A 15,338-nucleotide genomic window follows, 5' to 3' on the forward strand; every position below is an offset into this window, starting at 1 on the left:
TGGCTTGCTCGTGTGCCTAGCATGGTTGACACGTTTTCATGCCGACAATTACCTTGGGAGTTCGACCTTCGTTGCTGATTCCATCCTTGACTTTATTGAGGGCAAAAGTAGTTGTTATTGACGAAGTTCACATCCTCATGAATTTCAGGGTAGCTGTTCCCTGAATGCCTAGTGTTTCCACACTCTTCACACATTATGCTGGAATCATGCATGTGCATGACTTTTTGCTTCTCATTGGTTTGGTCTTTGAGCTTCTTTATTAGTAGGTCCATCTTGGTAGACAGCATGTCTACTTCCTTAAGTTGATGCATACCTCCACCTCTCTTGCGGGTCTAAAGATGTTCTTCACCCCAACCTTGGTTGGAGGCCATCTTCTCCATAAGAGCTGTTCCAGCTGGAATTGTGAGTGACAGGAATGCACCTCTAGTAGCAGCATCTATAGTCTCACAGGTACTATTGGTCAACCCATGGTAGAAATTCTACATGAGTAGCCAATTCTCCATCCCATGATGAGGACATTATGATATATAATCTTGGAAGTATTCCCATGCCTCAGGGATAGATTCATCATGTTGCTATTGAAAACTTGAAATTCTCCCACATAGAGCATTGGTCTTGCCTATGGGAAAGAATTTTGCTAGGAAGGCAGTGGAGCAGTTATCCCATGTAGTATTTCTATTTTTGGTGTAGAACCATTGCTTCGCCTTCCTCAAGAGTGAGAATGTGAAGAGGCAAAGTAGTATGTCATCTTGGGTCACTCCCTTGATGGTGAAGGTGCTATAGATCTCTAGGAAGTGTTGGAGATGTGCAGTCGCATCTTCATGTGCCTTTCCACAAAACTGGCTTGCTTGCACCATGTTGATGAGGGCTGGCTTGAGCTTGAATCCATTATCTCCAACATTGATTGTGGGTTTGGTTCGGATGTTGGCTGTAGTTGGAGCAGAGAATTCATAGAGTCTTGTTAGCCATGGCTTCCAATTCTAGTGTTAAGCTCTGCCTTATCTGATTGTTTTCCGACTCTAAAGTAGAAACTTTCTTGAGTTTAGCTTTAGTTCTCTTAAGTAATGCTTCTGGATCGTCCACATAGTTTGTTGGAAGGTCAAAACCGGTCATACATTACCCTGCATAAGATACATAAGTAGACAAAACAAGGGTAAGCTTGTTTGACCAGAGGTCAATGGTTTTCCTCAATCATATCAATAAGTATAAGTTTATCAATACTTCCTTTGCTTAGCTACCTTCCCCGACAACGGCGCAAGAAATGCTTGTTGGTATTTATTAACTTGTCACTTGTTTTAAGTAGCCACCTATGATATGCCTACATCTCCTAGCATTACTTGTACTAGGTTTTCATCCCTAATGATGGTGCCAAAGATGGTTGTTGGTTTTACCTAGTATTACTACTAGAATGATACAAAGTAGTTCTTTATTATTTCATGTGACTAGAAAGAATATATAGATATGAATGAAAAGGAATCTGCAAGCGCATAGATAATACACTATTGTAGCACTTCACCCAAGAATATTCTAGGTATCGTTATTTATCTTTTTACCACAGGGAAGGTCTAGCATGGACATGTATTGATAATGTACACTATTGATGGAGAAGTAAACCATAACTAATGTTCTACTCATAATAGGGGTAAGTCATAGGATAAGATATATAATATGTATTGATTAATAATATTGTTAAATCACTCAGAGTACTCTTTTCTATAGCATTAGCATGGTCAAGTAGAATATTAGAGGAATAATTCCTAAGTCATTCTTAATTACAAGTCAAAGCATACATTGATTAGTGCAATTATACCTAGTAGTCATTTCTAAGACCACCGTCATATCTACACATAAGCGATATTACTAAGGAAGATTAAGAACAAAGCTTGTGTTCCTTCATAACTGCATCCTACGTGCATACCTATATTAAGGGAGTGGACTACAGAGGACTCAATGGGAGTGTCACATCCGTGATCTACCACATGAACCAAAATATAGGGTGTATCCGTAGGTAAATAATGTATAAGCACTACGTTATACAATGTCGACCACTATCGACGAAATATGGTCGGCAGTCTACCTAGGGGTATGCCCAAGGTAGTAGATTGTCGACAGACAGATACGCAAGCCACAAACAAGACGGTGACGCAAGATAGACATGAGGTTTTATCCAGGTTCGGCCGCCAAGAAGGCATAATACCTACGTCCTGCGTCGAATTTGTATTGCTGTATGTCAATGAGAGATGTTTTTTAGAGGGGTCCCCTACCCGCCTTATATAGTCCAGGGGGCAGGGTTACAGATCTAGAAACTAATCCTAGCCAGCTACAATTGCCATATGTGGCTGGATAAGGATTCCTATTCTAACCGACCAGGATCTTGATTGATCGCTAAATCCGCCTTAACTCCTTGCGCGGGACTCCGATCAGGTTGGCCAGGCCACACATCATCTTTTGGTGGACCGAACCCACCGATCTGGGCTGGCCCAAGCTTAGCCATAAGGGTATAGGGGTTAATACCCCCACAGCTAGTCCCCGAGCACCATGTATTATGCTGCGACACGCCATTTTAACCTTCTCCGACAAGTAAGGCTTGAGTCCTTGACATCTCTGACCACCGTTGTCGTTAGAGAAGTAGGTTGTTCGAAGAATGTATGGTGCTCTTAAGAAAAAAGAAAAAGATTTCCGTCCTAGGAAGTGTGCCCACTTGTATTTCTGAATAGAAATGTAAGTGCGTCTTGAAGCGTAGCATCCTTGATCATCAGAGATGTAGGGGTCGAAAAACAAACACATTCACCGCAAGGTGAAGTGTGCCCACTTAGTCCCTGAGCCTGGTAGTAGGTGACATAGGCACGTGGTGCCAGGGTCTGAAAAGAATTCCCAGTTAAGTTGAGAACCCAATTGTTGTACAAGCAATACGAGATGCACCGGCAGGTGCATTGTACCAATGTAGCCCCCGAGCTTGCTGGAAGGCAAAGTATGAGCCTTGTAGCAAGGTCTAAATAAATGTCTCTCAACTATATGTGAGTACAAATCACATGTAGCCAAGAAGAACGATCTCCGAGCAGTGGTCGGGACAGTCCCCGAGCACGATAGTAATCCTTACAATCAGTCAAAGCATAAGGGTTGATTAAACAAACACATTCACCACAAGGTGAAGTGTGCCCACTTAGTCCCTGAGCCTGGTAGTAGGTGACACAGGCACGTGGTGCCAGGGTCTAAAAAAGATTTTCCATTGAAGTTAAGAATCCAATCATCGTGCAGGCGATATGAGATGCACCGACAGGTGCATCGTACCGATGTAGTCCCGAGCTTGCTGGAAGGCGAAGTATGAGCCTTATAGTAAGGTCTAAATAAATGTCTCTCAACTGTATGTGAGTACAAATCACATGTAGCTGAGGAAAGCAATCTCTGAGTAGTGGTCGGGATAGTCCCCGAGCACATTAGTAGCCAGAGCAGTCCCCAAACACGGCAGTGGTCGGAGTAGTCCCCGAGCACGGCAGTGGTCGGAGCAGTCCCCGAGCACGGTAGTGGTCTGGGCGGTCCCCGAGCATGGCAGTGGTCTGGGCAGTCCTCGAGCATGGCAGTGGTCTGGGCAGTCCCCGAGCACGGCAGTGGTCTGGTCCATCATTGGTCATAAGACATGCAGCGAAAAAAATGAACACCGCTTGTATTATTATTTGGTGTATTTATTTATCTCCTTACTCTGTCAAGTCCAATCTGCCACGTCTGGTCAAAAAAGCAGACGGATATAACACATCACTCTGCCTTCTTACTCTTTCTAGCAAACAGTCGCTTGGCGCCTATATGGAGTTGCGTCAGTGTGGGCCCTCTCACATTATCAACGAAGACGCGCGTACACTGGAAACGAAGGGCGCGTTTATTGGCGTAGATCTCGAGGTTGTGAAAACAACCATCTACGGTGTGTGTGCACGTCTCCCAAGAATCTTGGGTGGACAAAACGACGGAGCTCTTGGTTATTTATAATATAGAACTGGTAAGTTACTTTTTACCGATCCCATTGTCATTCGCTACCGCAACCTTCTTCTTCCTCTTGCCAAACCCTATTCCTCCGAAAATCATCACCAATCCCCCCTCCACCGCATCCACCCCCTTAGCAAGGGCAGATTAATGGCGAAGAGAGACGCCTAGAAGAAAGGCGGAGTCATAGCGAAGGAGTGGTGGAAGTCAAGGAGCAATGAGTAGACCATCGAAGACCTCGTCGCCATGGGAGTGCTCCACAACAAGGCACTCGCAGGATGGCATGCGCCAGAAGGAGAAAGCCTCCCTGATCCACAACCAGGTGAGATTGTGGTTTTCGAGGATTTCTTCAAGCAGGGTTTTGGGGTTCTAGTGCACCCTTTCCTTCAGGGGCTCTGCTTGTATTATGAGATTGAGATTTGCAATCTGCATCCCAACTCGATTCTTCTTGTCTCCACCTTCATCCATCTTTGTGAAGCTTATGATGGCTTCTAGCCCCATTTTGACCTCTTTCGCCATCTGTTCTGTCTACGGAAGAAAGGGAGCGGCGGCTCGAAGATAGCCAGAGGCGTATACCTCAATCTGCATGACGGTATGAAGGCCTAGTACCTACACTACCCCTAGAACACCTCACTAGATGAATGGTACAAGAAGTGGTTCTACTTCCGTGAAGAGCCAAACATGATCACCCTGTGCGACGTGGAGTTGATTCTGGAGAAGAAGAATAGCTAGTCGGAGAAGCGCGAGCACTTGGAGCAGATCGTAGAACTGCTTGGGATGATCCCGTGGGGAAAGCTAGATGGTCCAAGCGTGGTCGGGAACTTCATTAGCCGAAGGATCCAGCCCTGCCAGAAGTGGGTACATCCTGGCTTCGAGTACCAGGGGAGCGTAGATCCAACGAGGACCAGAAAAGAGGCGCTCAACAAGATAGAAGTCAAGGCCAGGATTGGGGAGCTATTCAACCTAGCCGATTCCAATTATGTCAGGTTAAATGACATTGAGCACACCTTCAAGCTGGCTAGACCTCCCCCAAAGGTAAATGATGCTTCCTTTACCTATAGAATTATGTTGTAACAAAAAATTGACTGTTGTATCCTTTATGTTTCCCAGAGTAATGGTCATGACCGAGCAGCAGTGTTTGTGTCTTCGCCCCCTAGGGTGGATTGGCCGCAAATTATTGGCCCAACCGCCTAGACCAGTGCCAGGACCGAAGACGTCGACTGGGTGGTTCTCGGGGTTGAGGAGGATGCAACGGCTAGGGCTGCTGGCAAGCGGCCGGCTACCAACAAACGTCGCTAGGCCATCTTCCCCCTTTCAGATGATGAAATAGAGGATGCGGACATCTTTCGACTCATCCCTCGAAAGAGAAGGAGACAAATGGGGTCGACAGAGCAGGGTGGCTCCTCTGTGCCAGCAGTGATCGCATCACCGACCACTGCAACACAGAGGACAAGCGGGGGAAGTGTCGAGCACCAAACCCTGGCGCCAGTATCGGTGGTGGAAAAAGACCCGGTAGAACCTGCCGAGCACATGGAGCAGGCACGGTCGAAGAGACACTCCTTCGCCATGTCATTCCGTGCTTCCAAGCTGTAAGTATCTATAACTTTGATGTAAGCTTATAATTTGTATTAAACACTATTGTCTTCTAAACTTTTCTCTAGTATATTAGGTCGGTGTCCACCGAAAATCCCGACCAGCTAGCCGGGTGTGGCATGGCTTCGCCAGTACCAGTGGAAAAAACTGCTCAGCAGCCGGCTTTGGAGGAATCTGTAGAAGAAATTCCACCAGAACCTCAGCAGACAAGCGGCCAGATGACAGTCCCCGAGCAGCTGGTCAAGAAGATAGCCGAACAAAGTACAAGTGCTCCGAGCACTAACCCTACTGAGGCGGATACCTTGGTGCCAAGGGAACCAAACCAAGCTGAGGAGCAGCAACCGGAGTTGGCACAGAGCACGCTTGTTGATGCTACGGCTCATGGGAAAGCCATAGTGGTCACGAAGACTACAGACTCCAGACCAGCGCCGCCCCCTGAACAAGAGGACGAAGTCGAAGAGATCCTAGGCCGTCCCCAAGACAAACAACAACATGTATATGTGTCACGCTGGCGGAACGATGAGTGGGTTATGCATGAAGAAATCCCAGATGTCGAAGAGACCCTAAAAGTTGAACGAGCGGCAAAGCGTCTGGTGATAGAAGTCCAGGTATGTTTGGCTTGACCACTTGACCCTGTTATGTAGTCGAACTATCTGACTTAGCTTGTTTATATGCAGGACTTGATGAAGACCGCAAAGTACTGAAAGAGGTGCTTCGATCAGATTGAGGGAATCACGGTGAACAATAGAGAACTGGCGGCCGAGGTGGAACGCTTGCGCCGCCATCTTGAAGCCGCTGACCAGGAGAGGATAGAGCGAGAGGCACAGAACCAGAACCTGGTCGGCCAGCTCAATAACAAAGAGCGGGAAAAAACAAGTAAGTTGTAATTTTATCACAGCAAGTGTATGACATGTGTTGTTGCGTTGTTGGTAGTGACAGCTATAGTGCAGGCTTAGATGCTGAAGTAACCCACCTCCAAGAGGAGAATAGCCACGTGACCATAGAGTGTGGTTGCCTAAAGGAGGACAATGAAAAACTAGCGCGCAACCAGTCTCAACTCCAGGACCACACCACCAAAATGAAGGAGGAACTGAAGAGTAAGTATTCTAGACCACCTTTCTCATTCTGTTGCCCACCTTATCTTGTCATGCCATTACATTTGATGTCTTGTACGGTGTGCAGTTTTAAAAGTCAATGCCAAGAGGCATCTAGAAGCCGTGATGAAAGAGCGTGACGGCTGGAAAGCATGATGCCTCGAGGCCACTGAGGATCGGGACACATGGAAGAACCGGTGCCAGGAAGTGGCAACTGGCATTTTGCCCGTCCTCGACCTTATCAACCCGGCGTTCACAGAGGAAGAGCTAAGGACGCCCCAGCTCGGACTAGTCAAGAGATGCAGACAAGCATGGGGATGGTTCCAAGAGTTTGTGAAGGAGGCAGGTGAGTACACGGGTGCCCATGTGCTAAGCATGGTGTGTGCCCACTACCCCCTGATCGATCTCAAGCGCCTGGAGGCTGGATACCCGAAGGAGGTAGACCCAGACAAGGCGGAGGAGCTTCGGATGGCCCAGCTAGACCTATCGTCAAAGATAATTGGTGACATTAACCTGTGTGGAGGTGGGACAGCACCTGTATAGGGTACGCCATTGACAAGTTAGCTGGAAACGCCATCAGTTGCAAGCCAACCGACGAAGCCTGCGGTCTCGACCAGCCAGGCATCGGCGGGGCCATCCCCTTCAGCTCGACTAGCACAAGAGCCCCGGAGACTCAAGTAGGATATTAGAAGTAGCGAGCAGTAGGTGCCACACACCCCGACCAGCCAATGTAATAGGCTTAGAGCTGTAGAAAGAGGACATAGTTGTGTTATTGTAAACTTGGGCCTCTTCAGGCAAGCTTGTAATAACGTAACTATATATCATTATAAGCTTGTTTGCTTTGTATAAAACGTATTTAAGCTTGAAACTTATGTTGGTGTAACTAAGTGAGAACATGATAATGTTCTGTTTAGTTGTACCATTTTGCTCGACACATCATCCTAAAAAGTTTGTGTGGCCCTAGTTTGCCATGTGGTCAGAGTGTGAGGTGCGTGACCTGTGCACACGTAGACGCAGACAAGTCAAACCAAGGGGGACCTGCTGATCACCTGTAACGTAGAGAGCGGATCCCATGCACATGTTGGGAGGAACCAGAGACAGGTCCTGCTCTGAAAGGAGTGGTGGTCGGCTTTTACTGGCTAAGTTAGAATAACCATAAAAGTCGAAGGGACACATTAGAGTGGTCGGAGAAATCATAATAGCTTTATTGAAGTAAATCAAAAGTATAAGAGGGGTACATATCTCAGTAGTTAAGCATAGAAATGTCTAAGCTTGTTGATGTGCCATGATTTTGGTACGTCCGTACCATCCAGGTGAGCTAACCTGTAAGACATTGGTCGTGTGACCTCCTTGATCATGAAGGGCCCTTCCCATGGGGCTGCGAGTTTATGGACACCGGTCTGGTTCGTCTTCCACTTTAGGACCAGGTCCCCGACCACAAAGAAACGCTCTTTAACGTTCTTGTTGTAGTACCTGCACAAAACAGCAAGGTATTTGGCCGTACGTACACAAGAATCGAGCCGCTTCTCTTCTGCACTATTCACTTCTAGCTCCCATACTTCATTGGCCTTACCTTCGTCGAAGTTCTCTACCCGTGCTGATCTAAAAGCTATATCTGTAGGGAGGACTGCCTCAGCGTCGTAAACCATAAAGTATGGCGAGACGCCGGTGTTATGACTGGGCTAAGTTCTGAGTCCCCAGACCATGGCTGGTAACTCTTTGAGCCATCTTCTAGGAGCTTTGTCATTTTCTCTATATATCCTCTTCTTCAACACATCCAAGATCATGCCATTTGCCCGCTCTACTTGTCCATTAGCTCTAGGGTGTGCCACTGAGACGTGTTTTACTACTATGCTCCTTTCATCGCAGAAGTCCCAAAAAGCGTTCCTGGTGAACTGAGTACCCAGATCAGTGATGATGCTGTTGGGTATGCCGAAACAATGGATGACTTGGTCGAGGAACGTGACAGCCTTTTCTGAGGATGCCTGTACCAAAGGCATGTATTCTATCCACTTAGAAAATTTATCGATCAGCACAAAGACGCATGTAAATTTCCCTAGAGCCGGTTTGAAGGGCCCGATCATATCCAGTCCCCAGCATGCGAAGGGCCAGCAGGCTGGTATTGTCTGGATCTCATGTGCTGGTACGTGGATTCTCTTGGCGAAGAACTGACAACCCTCACAGTGGTGGACTAGCTTCTCTGCATCGGCTACTGCTGACGGCCAATAGAACCTTGCTCGGAATGCCTTGCCGACCAACGTTCTTAAGGCCGTGTGGTTGCCGTAGGAGCTAGAGTGGATTTGGTCTAGGAGATGTTCGCCATCCTCCTAGGTTATAAACTTCATCAAGATTTCCTCCTTTACGTTCTTATGCCATAGCTTGCCATTGACGAGCAGGTACTGCTTACTGCGACGCATCAGTCGCTCGTTCTCTATCCGATCAGTGTAACCGCTGCCATCTATTAGGTACTTGATGAAAGGTATTCTCTAGTCGGGCTCATGAGTGGTCGGAGGGGGCTCAGCGGTGCTTGACGCTGGAACCATAGCCACCAATTACTGGTCTGGAGGCTTGTCTGCCGTGGAATCTTCCTCTTCGATGGAAGGCGTGAGTAGGTCTTGGACGAATACGCCATGTGGGATTTTTGCTCGAGACGATCCTAACTTTGATAGTGCATCCGCTGCTTGATTCTTATCCCAGACCACGTGTATGTACTCGATGCCATAGAACCTACCTTCTAGCTTTCTGATCAATTTGCAGTATGCATCCATCTTTTCGCTGGTTGTGTCCTAGTCCTTGTTGAGTTGGTTGATGACCAGAGCAGAGTCTCCGTAGACGTAGAGACATTTAACGCCAAGCTCAACCGCAATGCGCAAACCATGTAGGCATGCTTCGTACTCGGCGGCATTATTAGATGCTAGGAAATAAATCCTGAGGATGTACCAGAGCTGCTCCTTGGATGGTGACATGAAAAGGACTCCTGCTCCCACACCATCAATGTTGAGAGATCCATCAAAGTACATCGTCCAATACTCGTCGGACCCGGGAGAGGCAGGTGTGCTTAAGTCTATCCAGTCGACATTGAAATTGATGAGTGCCTGAGACTTGATTGTAGTGCGGCTTGCAAACTCCAAGGAAAAGGGGCATAGCTCCATTGCCCATTTGACGATGCGCCTGTTCGCATCCTTGTTGCTAATGATGTCTCACAGAGGGTACTTAGTCATGACCACCACACGATATCCATCAAACTAGTGTTTCAACTTTCGGGATGCTATCAATATGGCGTAGATCAACTTCTGAATCTATGGGTACCTGGTCTTGGACTCATTGAGTACCTCACTAATGAAATAGATTGGTCGCTGTACCTTGTAGACGTGGCCAGGCTCATCTTGCTCGACCACCATGGCCGTGGAGACCACTCGATTAGTAGCCGCAATGTATAGCAGGAGTATTTTGTCTTCTCTTGGAGCAGTGAGGACCGGAGGTGACGTAAGGTATTGTTTTAGCTGTGTGAAGGCAGCGTCTGCTTCCTCCGACCACTCAAACTTTTCAGATGCTTTGAGTAGTTTAAAGAATGGTAATCCTTTATTGCCTAATCTTGATATGAAATGGCTAAGGGCGGCCATGCATCCGGTAAGCTTCTGAACATCCTTCACCTTTTTGGGTGGCTTCATGTCCAAGGCAGCTTTGACTTTCTCCGGGTTAGGGCATATGCTGTCGTGACTAATGATGTTGCCGAGTAGTATGCCAGAAGGAACACCAAAGATGCACTTCTTTGGGTTTAACTTCCACTAGAATGTATTAAGGGCTGCAAAGGTGCGTTCCAGGTTGTCAACAAGGGTATGAGCTTCCTTGGTTTTGACAACTATATCATCAACATAAGCCTCGACGAGGTCATCTTTTATCTCGTCTTTGAGGCAAGCTTGTATAGCGCGTTGGTAGGTAGCCCCGATGTTCTTGAGCCCGAACGACATGGTCGTGTATTAGTAGGCGCCAAAGGGCGTGATAAAAGATGTCTTGATCTGGTCATCCTTTTTGAGAGCGATATGGTGATAACCAGAGTAGCAATCAAGAAAGGAAAGGAGCTCGCAACCGGCGGTTGAATCTACGACCTCGTCTATGCGAGGTAAGCCGAAGGGGTCCTTAGGGCAGTGTTTGTTGAGATCAGTGTAATCAATGCACATTCTCCATTCATTATTCTTTTTGCGTATAAGAACCGGGTTGGCTAACCACTCCATATGATACACTTCTTTGATAAATCCGGCTGCCAAAAGCCATGTAACTTCTACCCTAATCGCCTCCTTTTTGTCATGAGCGAACCATCGTAGCTTCTGCTTGATAGGTTTGGCCTTGCCGTTGACATTCAAGGAGTGCTCGATCAAGTTCTGAGGTACATCGGGCATGTCAGAAGGTTTCCATGCGAACACATCCACGTTGCTCCTCAAGAACCTGACGAGCGCGTCTTCCTATTTGGGATCTAGGTTGGCCCCGATAAGGGCCGTTTTGCTGGGATCACCATCGACCAGCTAGATCACCTTGTGCTCTGGGAGCCTCGAGCTCTGGGATCTCCTGGTGGTTGATCGAGATCTTCTTGGCGTCGAGCATGGTCTCGGCCATGCGAATAGAGAGGTCATGAGCCTCTACTATTTTGAAACTGTCATCTTCACAGGTATAAGCTGCGTACACGTTGCCTCGGAGGGTTAGAACTCCTTTCTCGGTAGGCATCTTGAGCACCAGATACCTATAATGAGGTATGGCCATGAACTTGGTGAGCGACAGTCGACCAAGAATAGCATGGTAGGTGCCGTCGAAGTCGGCGACCACAAAGTTGACATAGTCGGTGCGGAAGTGGTCCGGAGTCCCAAACTACACAGGTAGCGTGATCTGCCCAAGAGGTGTAGAGCTCTATCTAGGGAGAACACCCTAGAACTGTGCCTCGTACGGCTTGAGGTCCGCCTGAGCTATCTTCAGGGCGGGCAGACTATTCTTGAATAGTATATCGATGGAGCTGCCACCGTCGATCAGTACTCTATCGAACTGAACCTTGTTGATACATGGATTGAGGACCAGGGGAAAATGCCCTGGCTCAGGTATTGTGGCCCATTGGTCCTTTTTGCTGAAGGATATTTCGTGGTGAGACCACGGAGGGAGCTGCGGATCGGTGAGGAGATTGTCGGTGTTGGCCACGTTCAAACAAGCGCGGGCGAGCAGCTTGCGTTCTCGTTTGGTCTCAATGGACACTTTGCCTCCGATGATGGTGTGCATGCGATCGGTTGGCTTGACGTACTTGTGACGAGGGTCTGCATCGTCGTCGTCGTTATCCTCATTGCGCCGTTCCCCTGCGTCATTAGGCTTGTCAGACGTATCCAGAGCCTGTTGACGCGTGTAGATAGACTTGAGGACGCGGCAATTCTCCATGGTATGGTTTGACTTAGGATGGAGCTGGCAGGGCCCTTTCAATGCTTTGGCGTAGTCGTCTTCATAGTTACGACGTCCACCACCCTTTTTAATGGTGTTGACCTCGCCGTCATCTTCCCGAGCACGCTTGCTCCTGTAATCATCACGGCGGTTACACCGCTGATTACGTTGGTCACGGTGGTCACGGGAGTCATTGCACTGGTTGCGGCGGTCAAAATTGTCATTCTGACCATGATTGCCACGGTAGTCATCGTGGTGTGGGGGGTGGTCAGAATGTGGAACCCTTGCTGCTTCTTCAATAGTTATCTTTTTAGCGTCGTCGGTGTCCGCATATTTCTTAGCGGTGGCTAGGAGCGCTGTGACCGATTTAGGTCTCTTGTGGAGGAGCTTGTCCCTTAGGGCATCGTGGAAGCAGAGGCCAGTGATGAAAGCCTCGATTGCCTCGTTGTCAGAGATTGATGGGACCTTGATGCGCATCTCCAAGAAACGCCGGACGTACTCACACAGTGGCTCATCTTTTCGATCTCAAATCTATTGCAGATCGTATTTGTTGCCTGGTTGTTCACAAGTAGCGATGAAGTTGTCGATGAAGGCTTGCTTGAGCTCCTGCCTGTAACACCTCAGGTGTTAGCCTTGCATAACTTGACTTGCATAACATGAGCATGAGCATCAAGCATTCATAAATCATCATTTACAATTGAAACATTTGATCGAAACATATGAAACATTGCTTGTTATCTCGTGTTTCTTGGAACATATGCATATGATCTTGTACAAATGAATGCAAGTGGGTAATGCTAGTCACTAAAACACCTTAGCTACACTTAGGTTAACAAAAGGAACCTTGTTCATGAAGGCCACATTTCATGATCAAGCACTTAAGTGATATTTCATGTGTTGACCTGGATAGCTCTATGAGTGACCACTGCATAAAATGATAGGATGACCTTGGAAATTTCTTAAACATGCTTAGGATATCATCATGAACAACTTTGGTATTTAGGGCTAGGGCTAAATTGGTCATTTAGTCATGGTTTGAGTATGTATCATGTTTTCAAAGTGACATGTTTGACTAAAGTTGAACTAGGTGTTAGGGACCTTGCATGGAGGAGTTCACTAAAGCAAAGTTGGAGTGTTTGACTTAAGGAACAACTTTTATTTTTGGGTCATGGACTAATTTAGCTTCTAACATGCTTGAATGGGTCCCACAAAAACCAGCAAAACCCAGCTTTCAACACTTAACAAATTTTCTAAGTGGTGGATTGACTGATAGCCTGACAAGCCAACATTGATCATGATATTACTTTGTTTCGGTTGCGATTTAGCACAAGTTCACTGAAAGAGAGTTGTAGATGGTATATCGGTCTACAAGTTCTATTTTTATGGTTTACGCAATAGAGCTATGGATTAGTAGCTAAATGAACATCAAAACGCGCTATCAGGCATCGCGCTGCTTGTCTGAATCAACTGAATCGCAAACATTCAGTGGCCGACCGCCGTCAGGCCATGACCGCCGCATGGAGGAGAAACGGCCGCGCGTCGCCTCTGCTCTGCCCAGCCAGGCCACGATGCGCCCGAGCGTGCCTTCATCATGCCAGCGCCCACCCGCACTCAGCCGCGCTCCCATTTCACTTCTGGCGTCCTTTCTTCCTCGCTGCAGCAGCCACCGAGCGCCCGTAGCTCCGCCGTCGCCATAGCCGCGCACAGCTCGCGCCTAGCCACTCCAGCACCACCACCATAGCTCCACCGTCTCCCCAGTGACCCACTGCTTCCTCCCGTGCCCGCTGACAGAGCTCGGTAAGCCCAGTGCCGTGCAAATGCACACCGGAGCTCTGCCGCGGACTCCGTCTCCGTGGCCACGTCGCCACCATCCATCCTAGGCCGCGTTAGGGCACTAGATAGCTCCGCCGCAGCTCAGTGATGCTCGGCGCAGCGTCCGTTTGAGCCACCATAGCCCACGCCGGCGTACCGCCGTGGTCCAGCCCCGCCGTTCCGCCATGGTCACCGCCGTCAGCTCTAGGGTTGGCAATAGGACCGGCCAAGTGGCTCAATCGCTTCGCTAGGTCACGTAGGTCGTGTAGTGAAGATGTTACCGCCGGCGAAGCTCGCCGTCGACGAGCCGCAGCTGCGCAGTGCCCAGCAGCGCCGCTGCTCTGCTCCGTGTCACTGACGCGTGGGGTCCCCTGACCAGCAGGTCCCACCGGTCAGCGACAGCAGTGTTGTAGGCTAGTTCAAATATTCCAGTTTTTTATTTGTTTTGTGAATTTTGTATCTTTAGTTTGGTAGCTCCTAAAATTGTGAAATAAATATGGTTGTGTTCCTTAGGAAGTGTAGTATTTAGGAAAAATATGTTCTTGGCTTCAACAGTAGAAATTTCTGAAGATTTAAATAAGGATTTGAGATGTGCTTTTGAATACATTCAAATTTGTTTATTTTATATCTAGAGTTCCTTTGCTCCAAAAATTATGAAATTTTTGTGGTAAGCTAGTCTTAGCATATGTGAACTCTGGTAAAAATTTGAGGACCAGTGCATGTGTAGATCTATAGTTATAGATTTTTCTTTTATAAATAGTTAATCCTTGCATAAATTTTTACAAATTAATTATGAGTCCAAAATTCATGAAATTTATTGGAGGTAATACTAGTACCATATGTATGTTAAGAAAAATAAGAAATCTATTGCTTGACACTTTTCAATAGGATTTTCCATTTATGCTATTTCAAGCCTTGCTTCCTTATCATTTTTGTATAGAATGTTCTACTTAGTAAAATGACATGAAATTTTTATAGTAGTCCTTTTATAGCATTAGTAAGGCACTGTAAATTTTTGAGAATTTATGAAGTACATCTGATATATGTTTATTATTTAACCTAGATATCTAAATAAAATAATAAAGGCATTTAAATAAATAGTTTAGACTTCACCATTATATTATCTTAACTGTATTTGGTATGCTTAAACTGGTGGTAGAGTCTATGTTGTCAAATTTTGAATGATTACATGAAGTAGAAGTATTATTACTTTACATTGCATGTTAAATAGTTTCCAAACTGATTCTAGAGTGTGATGAGTCGCATGTTGAAACTGATGTGTACTGTAAAAATGGTTAATAACAAAGTTGTAGAGAATTTGATAAGCTTTCCAGAAAGTCTTGGATCACTGATTTTGGATTTGTAGAACTCCAGTTATGAGTGAATCAAGTAGCTACTGTTTGTGGCATAATCGATGCATTGTAGAAGTAGTTAAGTAATAATCGAGAA

At 46.9% G+C, this 15,338-nt stretch overlaps 1 non-coding gene across 1 annotated transcript; it reads left to right on the top strand.

Annotated features, from left to right (window-relative positions):
• Window positions 1–501: 501 nt before the first annotated feature.
• Window positions 502–610, top strand: LOC136514704 (small nucleolar RNA R71). Its single transcript, XR_010773843.1, has one exon. It is a non-coding gene; the product is annotated as a small nucleolar RNA R71 (small nucleolar RNA).
• The last annotated feature ends 14,728 nt before the right edge of the window (window positions 611–15,338 follow it).

The sequence above is a fragment of the Miscanthus floridulus genome, chromosome 16 (genome assembly GCF_019320115.1).
Source record: "Miscanthus floridulus cultivar M001 chromosome 16, ASM1932011v1, whole genome shotgun sequence".
Classification (NCBI taxonomy): domain Eukaryota; kingdom Viridiplantae; phylum Streptophyta; class Magnoliopsida; order Poales; family Poaceae; genus Miscanthus; species Miscanthus floridulus.